At 33.6% G+C, this 18,895-nt stretch overlaps 1 non-coding gene across 1 annotated transcript; it reads left to right on the forward strand.

Annotated features, from left to right (window-relative positions):
• The first annotated feature begins 13,129 nt into the window (after positions 1-13,129).
• Positions 13,130-13,202, forward strand: Trnar-acg. The gene has a single exon. It is a non-coding gene; the product is annotated as a tRNA-Arg (tRNA).
• Positions 13,203-18,895: the final 5,693 nt, after the last annotated feature.

An 18,895-nucleotide genomic window follows, 5' to 3' on the forward strand; every position in this document is an offset into this window, starting at 1 on the left:
CCTTCCCCGATAAATGGGCTATCTAACATTAAGAGAATTTTTAAAAATTCGAACCAGTAGCTCCTGACATCAACACGTTCAAATAAACCAACAAGCTCTACGGCTTTATGTAATAGTATAAAGATAAATATATAAATAAGTTATGCCTAGAAAGATTCGTGTCCCAAATTGTAGCCTTATACGAACAATTAGTTTTGTTTTATTCACATTATCGTTGCTGGAAAACTACATTTTTATACCAACCACCACTCTGGAATGAATCCCTCGATGCGTAATTATTATATCTACTTATATATTGTATACCTGTATTCTAAAGAAAAACATAGCCTTAATTTTTATATCTATCGAAATATCAGATCTTAAGGTTTAAGGGGCGTATTAATGAAACAATTGTAACTTTGAGTAGTATCTTCAGTAAACATATGTATTGAACTACTAATTAAAGTTTAAGTTGACATTTCCATACAATGACTGTCTTATGATATGTTTATCATTTGAACTTTTTATTGTTTTGAATGACGAGACGAGGTTGCCGTTCGCCTAATGGTAAGCACGATACGACAACCCATAAACAGTAGAAACACCATCTAACACCTTGAATTACAAAGTATTGTTTGGTATTCCACTGCGCTCGCCATCCTGAGACATGAGATGTTAAGTCTTATTATGTCCAGTAGTTATACTGGTTACAATGTCCTGTAAACCGGAACACAACAGTGACTACACACTGCTGCTTGATGGCAGAAATATATATTGCGGTGGTACCTACACTGGCGGGCTTTCACATATGAGAGTCCTACCACCAGTAAAACTGAACTGAACTGATGTCAATACCTGTTTATGAGATGGTGACTATCTTAAAATGCTGATCTTGACTTGACAGCGTCTCAGCTAATATCACACTCCAGAGAAACTTGAGTTGCAACCATTAATACGGCTTATTAGTTATAAGCAAGCGACGATCCTTTTCGCTCACTTGTCATAACACTACTACCTTAAATGAATAATTTGTACAACTTCTATTAATAGATACTTTTTTATTATATACTACTATAATAACTCACATTACATAAAGCAAACACTCAATACAAGAAAAGATCAAAGTTAGTCTGTACGCAAGCCACTGCGGATGAAGTATTCGATCAATTATATCTATAGAAAGAACTACACATAATCGAAAATTTTCAGTGCCTGTGCATAAAATATTTAGAATGAATATAATAATAAGTGTTTGTCTATTGTGTGGTTTATTTGATTTTATTGAAACATTTCCAGTACCAGTGTACAAAATAGTTATTATTTTATAATTATAGACATTATTCAACGTTTTTATATGAACGTAATAATATTTAATTTTATAATCAGTAAAATAATGAATTTAAAACTAGACTATCTCAAGTAAAACTTAGCAAATAACATTTGTTGATTAATAAAATTGATAAAACTTAAAAGGAATTTATAGACTGCCTCGGTGGCGTAGTTGTATTGCATGTCCGGTACAATAGTGCTCTGAGGTCCTGGGTTCGAATCGCGGGTCGGGCAAAGTGATATTTGGGTTTTTCTGCTCAGTATCAGCCCGGAGTCTGGAATTTGTGCCCGATATGGCGATAGGCTCGCCCCCTATCACATCATGGGACGGAACATACTTGGCGAAAAGTGGGTGCCCTAGTTGCGCCTCTGCATATCCCTTCGGGGATAAATGCGTAATGTTATGTATGTAATTTATATACACTGCTACAGCTGCTCTTGTTTGAGTAAATTAGGTGTTTTTGCAGAAATTACTTTTACAAAAACACGTCTAAAGAATAAATGTGCGTTGTTCTAATTATAAATGGCATATATGTCTTGTTGATTTATGGGAGGATTAATTTGTTGTACGGAAGAAGGAACGTACTATTCTTCGATTCTTTGAACGTTTGAAGTCGCATAATCTACACATAATAGCCATGGGAGTCTATGTTCGTAAATGTTGTTTATGTTTTCCTCTAAACTCACCTATACCGAGAACACCGTGTGACAAGTTTCCTTAGGCAAAAATTATTAGCTCGGATTCCCTTTCAAAAAGTTCGCCCTTCGCCACTGACCTACACCGACTCCATACATAATTATATACCAGTATCATTAGTTTTTAATGTTCAAATGCAATGACGCACTAAGCTTTCCTTAATCGGCGCTCGAAAATATAAGTTATTACAGATATTGTGTACCCGATAACCAAAATAGTAAAAGCTTCTGTGAAATCCCACATAGAATGCGTTGCTCTATTTGATGAATACTTAGGTTTACATTTGAACATTTGATTATAGGTAAAATCCTCCTCAGCTTTAGTAATAAATCCCATAGCTGCGAAGAGTAAATAAAATTTGTTAAAAGCTTTATGGAGTATTGATCCCCGGCGAAAGTAAAATGTACGCATTATGGTCACGAATGGAATTTCCAGAGTATACATCAAGTCCTGGCATTGCTCGTCCACCAAACTCAAACCATACGTGTAGAGATGCTCGGGTGATACGATTGTGCATAGCTTTTCATGCTTATTATTTTTAACTTCCTTCAGGCAACTCCATATATGACTACAATTGCGGCCACTTATATTAAATTTATTCCAGTCTTCTGGTAGCAAGACTATAAAATTTCTCATTATCTCCTGTGAATCCTTGACTTCAACACCTCTTAAAGGGTGAGTGGTCACACTATATAAATACCCTTGAAATATGTAAGGCATTAGAAGCACAAAAAGTAACATCGTCATAAAAATTAACTGGTGCGGGAGGTCTGATCTTATATTCCTAACCGTCATTTTATTTAGAAAATAGCCCAGGACAATGATGACGTCACGGGCATTATCTTTACACGTTTCGGAAACAACGATAAACGTACACTTATTAAGCAATACACAATGAAAGTGACAAATATTATAGATAAAAGACCTAGATTCATCCCAAATGTAGCCTGCCATGTACTTAGGAAATCGCTGCGACGTACTGTTAGCATGAAACCATCTTGAAGCAATGGGTAACTGAATGAGTATTTCGATGTTTGGTGCGACGTAAGAATGTATCCTCCAATTACCATTTCTGCAGAATTATTTCTTATACCTTCTGGTATATCTGGAAAGGGAAGTCTCGGATCTGGATCCTGTAATATAATATGGAATTTTAGGCCAGTGTATTCCTCGAACATTTTAGTCATAGAGTTTTCGATTCCTATAGGTTTATGGAAATTAATCAAAGGCCATCTCGTCTCTACAATTAGTCTAAATTGACATCCTCGGAGGGATATGTTTTTCAAATCCGGGAACATATTTTTGCCGTCGAATATATGACATTTATTTGCCACTACCAACACTTCTGACCTGTTGCACGCGTTAAAGTTGGTTCTGTAAGTATAAATATCATAATCCTGATCATTTTTCGTGACAACGGCAACACTTCGGATGTTGTAATCCAGAAGCAATCGTGATATGTTCTTTGGGCCATCTAAATGTTCCACGAATATAACGAAATGGGCAGTCGGATTCCAAAAATAACTATATTTTACTGAATTCAATCCTCCCGCTAATTGTTCGTAAGTTCTTGAAGCAATTACGTAAGTGTTAGTATAAAGTAAACTGTTATTCCACGACATTGTTTGTAATACGAAGCCAGATGTTTGTAGCGAATGAAGAATAGCTAAGTCCAGGATCTGGTCTGCATCCACAATAGTAATATAATCCTTTCTGGTTAACTGTTGCAGTAATATTAAGACGCAGTCGGTTACTCGCTGCTGTTCGATATTGTGTTGTATGTTAAGTGACCCAGTGACGTGCGTTGCACTGCACCATAATATTAGCACTGAGATTAAGTAAAAATATTTATCCATGTTGTTTTTTGGAATCGTGACACGTCCCTCTGTCAGTATTGTACTGTGTCGACACAGACGTAGACGCTATGCATTATCACAGCATTATCAACTAATTCATACTGACTGGTAACGTTTATTGAATTGTAATGGAAAAATGCTTTTTATTTGATGGTTGATAAAAATCTAAATGTTATTATTCGTTTCTATTAGTTCATTTTCGTGATGCTACTGTATTGTGTCCGTATACTTAGGATTTTTGCCGTCTTAAAATCTCTCTCTCTCTCTCTCTCGCTGCTCACTTCTGCTCCATTAAATTATTACAGAAAAGAGCGCTATAGGATAATTGGCTAGACCAACATCGCACACAAAATTTACGTCATTATTTAAATAATTTTTGAACTGAAAAATTATTTTTGTGTTGGATAGCCCTTTATTCGTGGAGTACTATAGGCTATATATCATCACGCTATGACCAATAGGAGCGGAGCAGTAATGGCTTATCTTAGGAACTACCGGTTCGAACTGAAAAATTCTTTTAGTGTTGGATAGCTCTTTATTTGTGGACTGTTAACAGTTGCATCAATATAATTTCATTTTATCTTCAAAATTTTTATCGCGAAAAGAAAAAAACATCTCTTCACATTTTCCATTTGTCTTTAACTGGTATTTTTAACATTATGAAACATAATTGTAGGTAGCATCTCTGTCTATTACGATACGAATTATTAACACTGTGTTTAGTTTATAAATTTAGTCCAATAGATAAAATTTTAGTGCAAGAACAACATAATCGAACAAGGAAAAACACGAACAAGATAAAGGCAACAGACAAAAAATATTGAAGTAGACATCGATCGGTAGATAGTAAGGAGTCTCATTAAAGACACTGCACGTGCGTTGCCGACGGCGCTACAGGCTTTTACCGAAGTGAACTAGGGTTGCGACACGAGATCTGAGATCTCGACGCCGCGCCGGTAAAAGCGCAAATTGCTGATTAGATCTCAGACACAAACAGTTTGCAATCACACTCAACAAATAAGTATGCACGGTAGCAATATTTGGATTGAAATGCTTGTACTAGAATGATAGTAAAATGTGTTGTTATTGTTAAGCAAATAGATTTGTAGTGAGTTGAACGTAGCAGCAACGGTAATTGTATATAGCTTCTCAGTTGAAATAAAACCATTTTAGAGATTTTATCACGGTTCTTTATTTTATAATTTTCTCCCGAGATTTCTAAAAGTTCATGGTGACGGAGGGGACTGAGGTGTTGGTCGACCGAAAATTCAAAGTTACAATATCTACCTATACTTTACAATTATACAATTTTGTATATAAAATTTTAAAATTTAATTGTTGACGATCCGATCTGCGCAGAATGGGCTCACAGTGTCTTGGAGTCTTCCAACCGGTCTTTTGGTTTCCGATTAAAAAAAATGTTGAACAGGATTCGAGGCCTGTGCGAGCATCCCACCATCTTCGCTATTGAAATTCGGATTTTTCAATTCAATAGCTTCGCAATCAACCTAGATAGGAAACGGTGTTCTTTGGCAAGGATTTGTGGCTTGTCTAATAGCAAATAATGATTGAAGCCTTCTTCAGAGCTTGTCAGTTTCTCACGCGAATACACGCATACTGAATAGTGCTCAGCTAACACTAAGCGCCCAAGACTGCACATAAATTATTAATATGTAGACTAGTTTACACTATTCACACACACACACTGATTCTGGTACTAAAACGTGCAGTACAATACTACTCAAGTTGCTTGATGAAAAAAAATAAGAAAAACGTCCACATCGCCTAAAACACGAGATATCTACATAGACACGTTAACAAGTAACAAACAGTTAGTTAACAAGTAACATAATCAAATAATTACATATTAAAATACCACTCAAAACGATTTGAAGATGATACATAACAGCATTCCACTAGGATGTGTACCGATTATCGATCGCACCTTATCGGATCTTAAAAACTATTTGTGAAGAATTTTAAATTCAAATCTAATTTGAACAAAAATAACAGGCGTTTGATAGAAACACAATTTGGTGTGGAAATGAAACAGTAAACCACATTAGGCTCGGCCAACTGGCACCCCTGTGTAGAATAACTTTTCGCTCATGGGATTACGAGTCCGTACTAGGGATTTAAGGTTTCATTACTCTGCCGGAGCCGCCGCCCTTGTCTTTCTAACCCCTACTACCAGTTTTCGATTTTTATCTCGACAATCTATCACGTATATTGGAATATGTCATTTTTATATTAATAAATAAATGGTAATTCAACAAGTGTTTTTATAGACATATTTTTGGAACAGTTATCATTATTAATTTTTTAGTATTAGTTTAACACCACTTTAGCACTGCAATAGGTTTTCAAAATTTTAAATAATATAGTAATTATGATCGTTTGAAAGCAAAATTATTTAAATATTAAATTACTTTAGTAATCTTAAAGACATGATAATGTTAATGCCTCTACTGTTTGTGTCTAAAAATGAACTCGATAACCTCCAAACGTGAAGTAAGAATAAGCGGCAAGTATTTATTGAACACGCGACCTCTACTCACTCAAGAAAGCTACACATTTCGGATTGTAACTGGTCAGAACACAATAAACGGAAAGTTTTAAATTGGGGTTAGGCAAAAAATAGACATATTGTAGGCACTTTAGTAATCGATTGAAAATTTCTTACCATTTTTCTATTTTATTTTAAACTTTATCATCTAATATACGTATATTACGATATATTTTCTTTCATAATGTAGCTTCGAATAAATTATGTTGAACCATTAAATATTCAAATAATAATTAAAAAATACCAATATTCATTTTGATACAAATTTGCACTTAACAATTACTTATTCTTTAAAATTGGCAGATTATATTTTAAGATACATATATAGATTGAAAAAATTCTATCAATAGTAGCGGTTAAGGTCCCTATAGAAATCTATAGATCTATGAAGTCGAACTATAGCTAGGGAGCGTAGTGAGCCGAGACCTCTAATGTACAAATATTGCGGACGAAATGAATATATTCGACCCGCAGCCCCTTCGCAAGAAGGGAGCTGGCAAGTGCTACAAGTGCACATTTTGATTAAGTCAGACGATAATATGGATTTATGGATTTGACTATACAGCTAAACAGGAGTAATTAGTTATACAAGACTATTATTATAATTTTTAAACTATCTAATCGGTTTATTGGTATATAGACAAAGAAAAAAAGTAAGACAACGTAACGATCATAAATGATAACCAAAACCCGTGACCACCATAATGCCAGCAGACTACTGACGCTTTGCCAACATTTTACCAGATTTATAGGTAATTGTAACCCTTGTCATCAGGCGAATGGTGTGTCTCGCGTATTCATGTAGCAAAAAAAGCAATAGCCCTAAGCCATTGCCAAAACATTGTTTGTTAGACAAAGTAACCAGTTGGCTCCATCCGAACCAATTCGCGTCCACCACGTCCCAAGTGTCCCGATAATACTCCATATGGCACGCCACACTGCGTAATATATAAACAACCACTCAACACTGACCCTTGAATTCTTATGTGCATTCGCCCAGTCCATGTCATCAATTAGTTCGTACTGACATGAACGGGCCAAGTTACGTTGGTGCTTTATTCATGGCACCGAGGGCGGGAACTGATGCAACGACATATGCATGCATTAGGGATGATGAGACAATCGCACGTTATTTCAATCTCTTAATTTGTGCAACTGGCTATGTTGGTGCAAACATGTTCTACTGGATAGTGAAAACACAAAATGACAGTAAAAACGTAATTTGTTATGGAGTATCATAGTTTATAATGATCGTCCCGTGGTTCGTCCAATAAATTTGACCCTCGAATTTAATATATTTGTAACACATAGTATACTGGTACATAATTTGTTTACTCCTTCTATATATGAACTTTAATCAATATAGTAATAAGTTTAAAAAGGGGTATAATGTCTTCGCTTCAAGTATTAGTATATAGATATTTGACATTATGATTTTGTTGACCAAAGTTTAAATCGGCCAATCACAACAAATTGGAATTGGACTCCGTGTGTTGACATTCAGTAAAACTATAGACATTGAAGAAAAATACTATTAATTTCTTCTCAGCTTGTACTAAGCATCATCCCAATCAAATAATAATATCGACGGTTGAAAAGCTAATTGACTTAGCGATATATAGCGCTGAATACAGACTCCAGGGTATAGTATACTGACCAAAGATAATTATTGTATATATGGCTACAGTTTAAGTCCTCCATCTCGAGGACATTGCATTTACATATCGACGGTGGAAAGGCTAATTGATTTAAACGACATTTTTTTTGACGACACTAAGTTTCATAGATGTTTAATAAAATCAGCACTTTTTTATGTTCTTTTAAACTACTTAAATTTTTTCGAAAGAAATGTCGCTCGAGTAAATTAGCCTTTCAACCTTCGATATGTATTAAGTAGTTTTGATTACAATAGAGCGATACGGGTCAGTAAACCTTTAGAAATGCCAGTTATTTTATTACATTTAAATACTTACGCTTAACATTAACAAATCATAAAGTAAGTATTTATCAATTATTTACTTTTCATATCTACCGACATATAAAATTAGACCAACATAAAAATATGAATCAAAATCTTCATACTGTTTGAAATAAAAAAGACATAATGTACTACACCTTTGACCCTCATAAGTATTATACCTATATGTATATATGTTTTTATGTCAACATAGCACTTATAAATGTCGGTGTTTACGTTATAATTATGCATTCAATCTGATGGTGACATATCGCGTGACGGCCTCAAGTTCTAAGAATACCGGCCTTCTGGCGCCAGTCAAGTGACACCTCAAGACATTCTCGCTGGCCATTTATTTGTTACCAACTGCATCTATAATTATTCATATATACTTGTATAAAAAGTCGTGTTTCCTGTTTGCGTCATTGTGAGCGGGTAATGTGCTACATGCGTTCTCTGTTTAATTGTGTAGGTACTAGTATTAAAACTATTATGTAGTATATATAGAGTTTTATACAAATTCTGTCCTTTACAATTTTTATCTACATATGAAAGGAAACTTTAAAACTCAAATAAAAACTTATTCCAATAGGTAACCACTGTTTTTATAACCGCCTTAAAAAAAGAAGGTGGTTATCAATTTGACGTGTATTTTTCTGGTTAAATTTTTATATTTCTGATTCAAATTAATTTGAAAGTCCCCCGCCATAAAGAAAGCTGCACGGCACACAAGAACATGTCTGGCAATGGTAATCCATTGTCGAAATATGAATGAATATTGGTCCATTGTAACCGGGTTTGGCTTTCCTGAATGAGAGTTACTGTTTGCCGTTCCCACGAGTAGCCCACGCATTTAGCACCTCCGCGCTTCCCGGTTCATACGTAGCCTTGTACTTACAATTTACACGTCCTAATCATCTTTGTTGACCAGTTTCATTCATGATTTTATACGAAATACGTCATGGCCGATAACTTTTTCGTATATTAAATATAAACGTGTAGAAATATGAAGGAAAATTTTTGAGGTAAAAAATATAATGTCCGCACTCCAGTTGATTTACTGCTTTGACGTAAACAATTCCGATAATAACATACCTATAGAGTGGATACCTATTTATATCAAATTGAAATACTTATGCTTGAAGGACTGTTCATGATAGGGATGTACCTAATCCACGCTTCAAAATCCAAGTAAACTGAACCGGTTAGCCGATTTCAGTATTATCAATCTGGCTTGTTATCTACAATCTGTAAACTTAGATCACATTTTACTATAATCAGACCGTTGTTACGTAGCATTGATAACATAATATTGTAACATAAAATAAAAAAACCTTAAATTGCAATCAGTAGCTCTAAAATACTTTTTGATTTATAATTTTATAGTTGTCAAAATAGCAAATATTATGTTCTCTTTTTAACTTAATTGTCAGTAGTTTTGTTTTTATTTTTTGCAGTAATCCCAATTAGGGCATATTTTAATTAAGGAAGTTCATCTAGATTATAATTGGACATAGTACATACACAAAAAGCATGCAGACCATAAAATGACACTTTTGAAATAGTGAAGATTGAAGTTTAAATCGTATTTTTGCTCATTGATATTCTATTTTATATTTTGTTAATAAAAAGTTCATATTAAAATATTTTTACTAAGCTGTTTTACTAATGTAAAATATAGATGTTATAGAACTAATTTGGCAAACTCGACTCTTTTTCGACCATACTGTGGGTTGGACCCTTTTTGCGTATCTACATCCATTTAGTTTAATGTATTTATATTATTTGTTGATAAACCTGTGTTAAACCTTTTGTAAATATATATTTTTCATCAAAAGCAATAATAAGATATTGAAGAGGTACAAAAATGCTCAATTTTGTATTTATAAAAGTAACAAATGTTTATATTTGAAATAACTGAGTATTAGAAGAAATCTAGAAGACGTCATCGACTAGGCAGCACAAAGTTTGTTTATTTAAACGGAAGCGAAGATCGTCCGTCGGTGATGAATGGCATATTCTCACACCATGAACATCTTAAATATTTCATCATGGATTCTAATAATCGTTATATATTATGGATTTAATATATCATAGCAGAAATAACAGTCTATTGCTTCTCATTCTGGATAAGAATAATAATAATGCAAGTCCTGACGCATATTTTACATCAAAGCCATATTAAATATTATATAATCATTATTTTACGTATATTTTATTATTATACTATTAGGAAGTAACATCTCTATATTATTTCTCTAGACGTTGATCAGAATCATACAGCCTTAACCTACAAAGTACAATGTAAATTACCTTATCCCGAAAAGAGTTTGGATAGGCATTCTATGTTTACGGTAGTCGATAAACAGTGGGTATATAGTACGAAATAATACATTAATACCATAAATTCTAACCTATCAGATCACTAGTATTTACGAGAGTTTAACATGATTTTGATGTCCCGCATCACTAAACAAAAACCGACTCCGCATAATGCTATTGCAGATGGCAACACGGAAAATAAGCTTTTATGATATTTTTTTTATTTTATACTTTTTTTTTACATACTAATTACATAAACATAAAAATAATAGGATATGAATATGATTATTGGAAGTTATTATTTATGTATAATGACTTCATAAGGAAAATATGTTAAAACTGATTGTAACCATGACGATTTAAACGTTTTCTTAATATGACATAGAAGTATCCTTTTGAATGAATAAACATATAATTATTATTATTTTTATCATAATTTAAGTTTTATTTGACTATTTCCGTTTTTATTAATCAACCTATAGTGTAAATAATATTAATAATTTGTATATACAAAATATAAAACACTGAATATATAAACATGTTTTTGCACTACATAGTTTTTAGTTATAAGAAGCCCAAAAATTAGTTTATGAGTACGTGAAAATACATAATAAAAATATGTGTTTATGAATAATGCCTACTAAGGTTCATTTTGATGTTTTCATACGAAATAAATTACATAAATTGATGCACAAATCAATAAATGAGCACTTTAATAAACCAAAAATAGATTTTTCTACTCACAATACATAATCTGTGTCAAATATCTGGGTTGCGAGCATCAAATATTTGCATATATACACACAGCTTCACCTACTTTGCATGACAGAAGTTTACTTTCGAAAACTGATGTAAAATATTCGATTTATGCGATTTGAACATCATTAAACTAAATATACACTCGGGTCGATAATATAGTTAAATGTTTTTAGAATGGAACAAAACATTTGCTCATCCGATGTAGAAATTAAATGTTATTTCACGTGACTGTATGTGGGTATTTGTTTAGTTGTTTAATTTTTTTCGATCGATCAGTGGTCGAACTCTTAATCTGATTAAATTAAGTATAAATCATAATATGTAATTTTCATTTTAAATAGGCCATAATGCCGCATTAATATTTTTTTTAATTATGAGAATATTAGTGCGTACATTAGTTCGCGATCACATTGCAACAGATCCCGACGACGTTTTGATTACTGCGACCCGCGCACCTTCTCGCGCTAATTTATGCGCATAATAGTCTCCACGAAATATTTTATTGTATGAAAAATAGACCGGCAACTTCATTACTCGACTTGATACGACATAACCGTCACGTTGACGTGAAAACGTGTTAAATTATATTTTTATGCGTGCTTGTCTTTGATGTTTTTAATGTTTTTATAAATAGCAATAGGTATACACTTTAGATGCAATGAGGTGACCTATGATTTATAACATATTTTATAGCGATTTGTAGTAAACTAATTGTTATTTTGAATACATTTTATGAATCTTATTTTTTACTATAAATTTATCCTTACTGAAACACATAATAAAACAGTGATTACATTCTACAGGCATGCAATTTGCACACGAGCTCTAACACACTTTAGCTCAGAATGGATTATTGTAATTTCATCCTCTGAATACTTTCGAGATATTACCTAAACGGCTATAACTATAAAAATATATAACTCACAATTAAGTGACGGCTATAACTATAAAAATATATAACTCACAATCACTTATACATCATCACTACATAGTATAAAACAAAGTCGCTTTCTCTGTCCCTGTGTCCCTTTGTATGCTTAAATCTTTAAAACTACGCAACGGATTTTGATGCGGTTATTTTAATAGATAGAGTGATTCAAGATGAAGGTTTATATGTATAATAACATCCATTAAATAGTGGAGAAATACTGTTATTTTGTTATGTTATACCCGTGCGAAGCCAGAGCGGGCCGCTATGTTTTTATATACAACGTTCAGTTTTTCTGTAGTGTATTTAGTATCAGCATTGCACCCGTACGAAGCCGGGGCGGGTCGCTAGTAATGGTATAAATAACAAATAACTAAAAACATTATCATTCCATTATGAACAGTGGCGCCACACGCGGCCATAGCGCGCACTAACGAGAGCACGCGGCGTGCACACGACCTTAATGTACTTTTGTTCGCATTAATTAGTAAAATGTTCACGTGTTCGCAACTAATGAACTCCTTTGTAGCGTGGGAGGGGAGCGCTGTACTCATTTTAATGACCACCACTAACTACATACCAATATTTTATATTGAACTATATTTTTATTAGTATGACTTTATTTATCAGCAACGTAAACATACGACTTGTTTATATATCGTTTTAGATAAAAATAATATGAGTATGTGAAGGCTATATTTGATATAGTTACATAATTTTAATAACCACATCAACTGGCCCTGTGGCGCAACGGATAACGCGTCTGACTACGGATCAGAAGATTCCAGGTTCGAATCCTGGCAGGGTCGCTACATTCTTTTTTGTTTTATTATATTTTTTCTGTTATTTACTAATTAAAATGCTAGATCATAGATTAGTTGTAATATTTGACGCATATGTACATTTTTTTTCATACAAAATGTTATATTTCTTTTGAGAGTAAAGAAACCAGGATTAATTTATACTTATTAAAAAAATGCGTGTTTTCTCAAAAGACAACTTTGTATTTTCTGAGTGGTGTCACTCTTATCAGCAAATAGAATGAACACTCACACACTATTATTTTTTTGCCATTACGTTGACTCATCACTTACCACTTCACTTAAAATAAGATTTTGACAATTGGAAAAAATTATGGCACCGCGCAAAAAGCGCTAAGAGCGATAAAAGTCGGTCCTAGGCGCGATGACGACTTTACGACAACATTCCTTATCACATGACTGGGAAGTGTCAAAATATTTTAATATCCACAAACACTCTGATCTTTTCACGCATACTACTAAAACTGCTTTACGACGCAATAAACATCATCGGAGGCGAAATTTAAAATTATTGCACTCATTCCAAGGGCAGTGTGAACTGATTCAGTAATTTAAACACTTGAAAATGGTTGTCACTCTATTAAAACTGTAACGTTTTGCGTATTTTTAACGACAACAAAGAAAAAATTTGTTTGTCAATCATCAACATGACTGCAGAACAAATTTATTACAATAAAATTTGTTAATGGAACAAAAAACTCGTATAGTATTGCAAAATATGAAATACAAATTGTAAAAAATGTAACTAAAAAGAGAGATAGTAATGTAATTTTAATTTACAAAAATATGTAAGAAGTGTTAAAGTGTGTAAAAAATTTAACATGGACGCAAATATATAAAATTTTGACTATACTTATATCAAAATAAAAATGTTAGATCCGTTATAATCAAATTAATTAAGGAAACCCTCTTCCGTGATCTTTCCTTATAAAACGAACCAGGAATGTCTGTTTTACCGTTTCTCGTGTCAAATATCATTCTTCACCACGACACGTAGAATTGTACGTTATCACAATTCACAGCACAACTATTTTAGTGTTCCCTTATCAATAGGGGTCAAGAACGCTCCTTCCGCCAGATAACGCGCGATAAAACCAAAATACACCCAGCATCCCAATATTGTAAGTGGAAACAAAAAATAAAGTATCGCTGATACGGTCGAGAGCATTTATGTCAAACTTTTTGTTTGTTGTATTGATAAGATAGTTATTGGTTATTCACGATGCCATCGGTTTTCGAGGATTTTTTGTTGGCTGTTTGCCCATGATGCATTCGATTTTTAAATATTTTCCTAGCTCTTAGGCCGTCGCTGTATGTACGGCAAACATCCTGTCCGCAAACAAATATTGAAACATCTCGTCAGTTGTCAATTTGTCACAAACCAACGGACGTGGCGGACACGTGCTAAATATTATACGATCATCTTTTTATACAGAGCTTAAGGTAAACCACTGCAAACCTTTCAAATGGTCATAGCGACCGTGTCCTTCAATGATAAACTTAAACCAAAAGAAAAATTTGAGTTTGAAGTTTGAGGCGTCCTATGTATATAAAACAAGAAAATTAAATACCTTCATAGTTGGGTATGGGTTCGTATTAATTCCTAGCTCTTCTCTCATTTCTACTTTCCTACTTCCTATTGTTGTAAAAAATAATTATTTTAAAAAAATATATCTTGCACTATATTATATTCAATTAATTTGTAAATGTATAAACAACCTCTATTACGTCTATTTATAATGATTCGTGTGCATTATTGCTATTGATGACGTTTATACTGAGTTTAATTCGCAATACAGATGTGTATGTGGCACATAAGCCGGTATACAAATGGTTAACTGACAGGCCGACCCCGCGAGTGCCATTCAACTGCGCGATGTGCGAATCATTCGATTAGCATTTAACGTTCACACCCGATTATGTACGTGACGAAATGTGAACCGATCATAAAGGCTGTTACAAGATACTTGGAAAAATGCGTAAGATATCCGAAATTTAATGCGTTTGCATACTGTATCGGTTTCCGGTTGCAAATCAATTTGGCGGGCGGTTCCTTTTGTGAAATAACGTTTGGTTAACACGGTAAATTGAGAAATGGTATATTCTATATCCAATTAATACATAACCATATAACATTAACAGTTCGTATAAATAACATTCTAACAAAATTCATCTCAATTGCTTCCTCATAATTTGGTATGCCCAGTTTTATCCATCAGATGCTGATTATGCTTTCTGAGCATAATTAATAGGATTATGTGTGTATACTTCAGATCATTAATAGCCCTGGGTTTCAAGGTCTTCGGTCACACCTACGATTTCCAAAGCATGTTAATATAGCCAAAAAAATTACAAAACCAAGGAACCACAGTCAATGTGCAATTATGATGTGTTCATAACGAGACGTCTTTTAAGTGCATCGCTTTCATCAGCAGAGGACCGTGTCGATATTATTCATTGCACTCGAGTCGTGATTCGCTCCGCCCCGCGCCGAGGGGACTTTGGGTAGGGACGAAGATATATTGCAATCAACTTCGAAAGCCCTTTTTCCCTATAATTTGTTGCCTTTTTATACATTTGTACGATTTGACCTCAACCCTGATTAAGAAAAACCTATTCATATGTACCCTGAGTAGTTTATTTATACACAACATATACAAGTGTTATAAGTATTGCACCAAACAAACTTTGTTGTTCATTTAAAACACGGCTTACAAAAAGAAAGCACTTTGTCACGATTGTTGAGAATACTAATATCGTATTTTGATTCAAAATTCTTCTAAAAATTGAGCACAATGTTTTTTTTTACCTATGACCGAGTGTATATCCATACTAGTACCAATTATCTGAGCATCATCAACTATTGTTATAAAAGTAAAACGTAGGAATAGAAAACCATGTGCATAATGGCATGTTAGCTATATCCCCCTTTAATAAAAAAATGTTATCTCAACATTATAACTTCTTTTATTCGGGACAGTTGACGCTTAGCTATAAAAGGCTAGAGTTTAACCCCTACACAGCATTATTAACGAGCATGAGTCCTTTTATCGTGTAAACATAACTCCCATGTCTGCCGGCACGTGGCGCGGACACGCTAGCTGATATTGTGGAGCGTGCCGACGGTGGTGCCGGCTCGCTAGGGTATGGGGTGGCTTTTACTAAAATGCATTACACATAATGTAATTTTACTCGTGCTTTTGTAAATTACCGTGGAAAATAAATCAATACACACGCGAATTTTCTTATCAAACAAGTTCTTATTATGATACATGGAATTCAGTTTCACCACTCACATCAATATTAACGCTACGTCGATTTTTGTTGTTTTCAGCATTATATGACATACTAAGCGAATCATTGCGCCCATTTTATTCTATAATTTTATTCTTTAATGCGTAGATACATTGTAAATTATAAAAAATATATAAATTTCAAACTTCTCTTTTTAATATTATAAGTACCTAGAGCCAGTAACTCTGGTAACCCTCTAGTCTTCTTAACCAACAAATTGCAATACTATCCGGCAGCTTATTCAAGAAGAACTAATCTAACTGACAGCGGCCGACGGTGACGACGTACAATGCGGTCATAATCCGCAATCTACATGCACACCTCGTTAAATTATATCGCGAAATTAACATGACATTCTGTAATGAGATCTTCTTATACCACGGTGGTTGGCAACTAATTCTTTTTATTCCAGTAATTTATTTATATATCTTTATGTACTATACCACGGTGGTTGGCAATAATTTATTCCAGTAATTTATTTATATATCTTTATGTATGTTACATCTTATTCTGAGATGAAGAATATGTTATCAGTTATTTCTGTTTATTTTTGGGAGGTCTACGTTTAGTATAGGGCATGATTACATAAATTTTGAAACGTAGGTAATGTTTAGCTATTAAATTCAAGTTTTATACCTAAATGACGCATGAATTCATAAAGTACATAAGAGATATCCTATGATAACAAAAGCTTTCCCAAACTACAGAAGGGAACCCGCGTCGTTTCCTGCGGCGCACGTGGACACATTTCCGGCGTGCGCATGAAAATTATACAGGCCCGAATTTGTGGGAAACGGGATATTGATTTTCTTGTCTCAACATAAGATCTTTTCCGTATATTTGTCTTTAATAGTTATTTGAGTAATATGTAATATATTTTTTTTACTTATTACTTCATTGACTTTGTGTAATTTAATATTGGTTTGATGTTAGAGCATGTACGCACAATATTTAAAACTGTACGTAACAAATAAAATTTATATCCTCTTTAAATATACAACTTTTTCAATTTAACAATGGCCTAAAGTACACTGTTTATTATAATAAACTGAATAAATAAAGTACAACACTGCATAATAAATAACTAAACGGAATAAGAAACACATTACCTACGACGTCGGTGTTAAACCTAGCCGTGATGTAATGGTGGCCATAGCACATGAATTTGTAAGAGTTCTCAGTACAATGTCCATGCAAATATGTGATGATGAGATCAGCATGAGGTGCGGCTTCTTACCATTAATATAATGATGAATATCGCGTGAAAAGTTATGCTTTTGTGTTAATAGAATTCAGCTTTCCATCACCTTTTGCTATTGTTTATTTTGACTGGCATTTGTGTTATAATATTATAGAGTTTGGCATGTGGGCGTCATTACTTATATGAAATATGAGAGTAGACGATAATTTTAAGTATTTATTGTTCTTTTGAATATCACAGATTACTTAGCTAGCATATGCTAGCTAACTCTATTGTATACTAAAATATATCAAGCGACAGCGTTTATACTAAGACAAGCAATTAACCTCTATTTATTAAACTGGCCAAAACTAAAACCTCATTAACAGATACATACGTCATTAGCAGTGTTTACTAGGACTATAAGGTTGCACAAACTAAAAGTTCAATACTAACCTCTTAAATACATGCAATAGAGAGTTAATTTGCCTAATCCCTTGATCAATATTATTTATCTCATTACAATCAGTAACTCAACCCGTGTAAGGTTCTGCATGCCCGACCCTTATTTGGCATTGCTGTTGCAGCTAACATTTCACGATCTCCGTAATGTGAAGTCAATGGCGCTTGCGATGGACCGGGCGGGGTAGGGACGTCCCACAGGACACCCAGCGTGGGGTTGATACAAAAGGGTTGAAAACAAACATCTATGTATATTGTATAGGTTAAAAGACACGCTTTGTAAGTTTGTTTTCGTTAAGACTACATGCTATAGATTATAATATGATCCGGGTCAATAGAGAGTTCCTATCGCGAATATAATATAGGGTTTTAGGTTTTCTATTGGTTAAAAAAAATTCCGAATCCCATCAGGAGTTTTAGAACATACCTTACCAGAAAGTACTTTCTAACTAATTTACTTCATTATAATGCTAGTATAAATGATGCAATATCTGCGGATAATTATATCACAATATTTTTATAAAATCGTTTATTATGTACAATATCAGTCATAAACACATTTCATGTAGAGTACTAATAGATAAGAATGTCACAAATAGCACTACAATTTGCTCTTTCACAATATCGGATCATTTCACTAAAACCTCAAATGTCAATGAGGAAAACACCGAATTTCCGCAACAAAAGACAAACGCGCTATAACACGTGAATGTTTTTGAGGAAAATATAACTTAAACCAATGTTT

Source organism: Manduca sexta, unplaced genomic scaffold, assembly GCF_014839805.1.
Source record: "Manduca sexta isolate Smith_Timp_Sample1 unplaced genomic scaffold, JHU_Msex_v1.0 HiC_scaffold_2432, whole genome shotgun sequence".
Lineage (NCBI taxonomy): Eukaryota > Metazoa > Arthropoda > Insecta > Lepidoptera > Sphingidae > Manduca > Manduca sexta.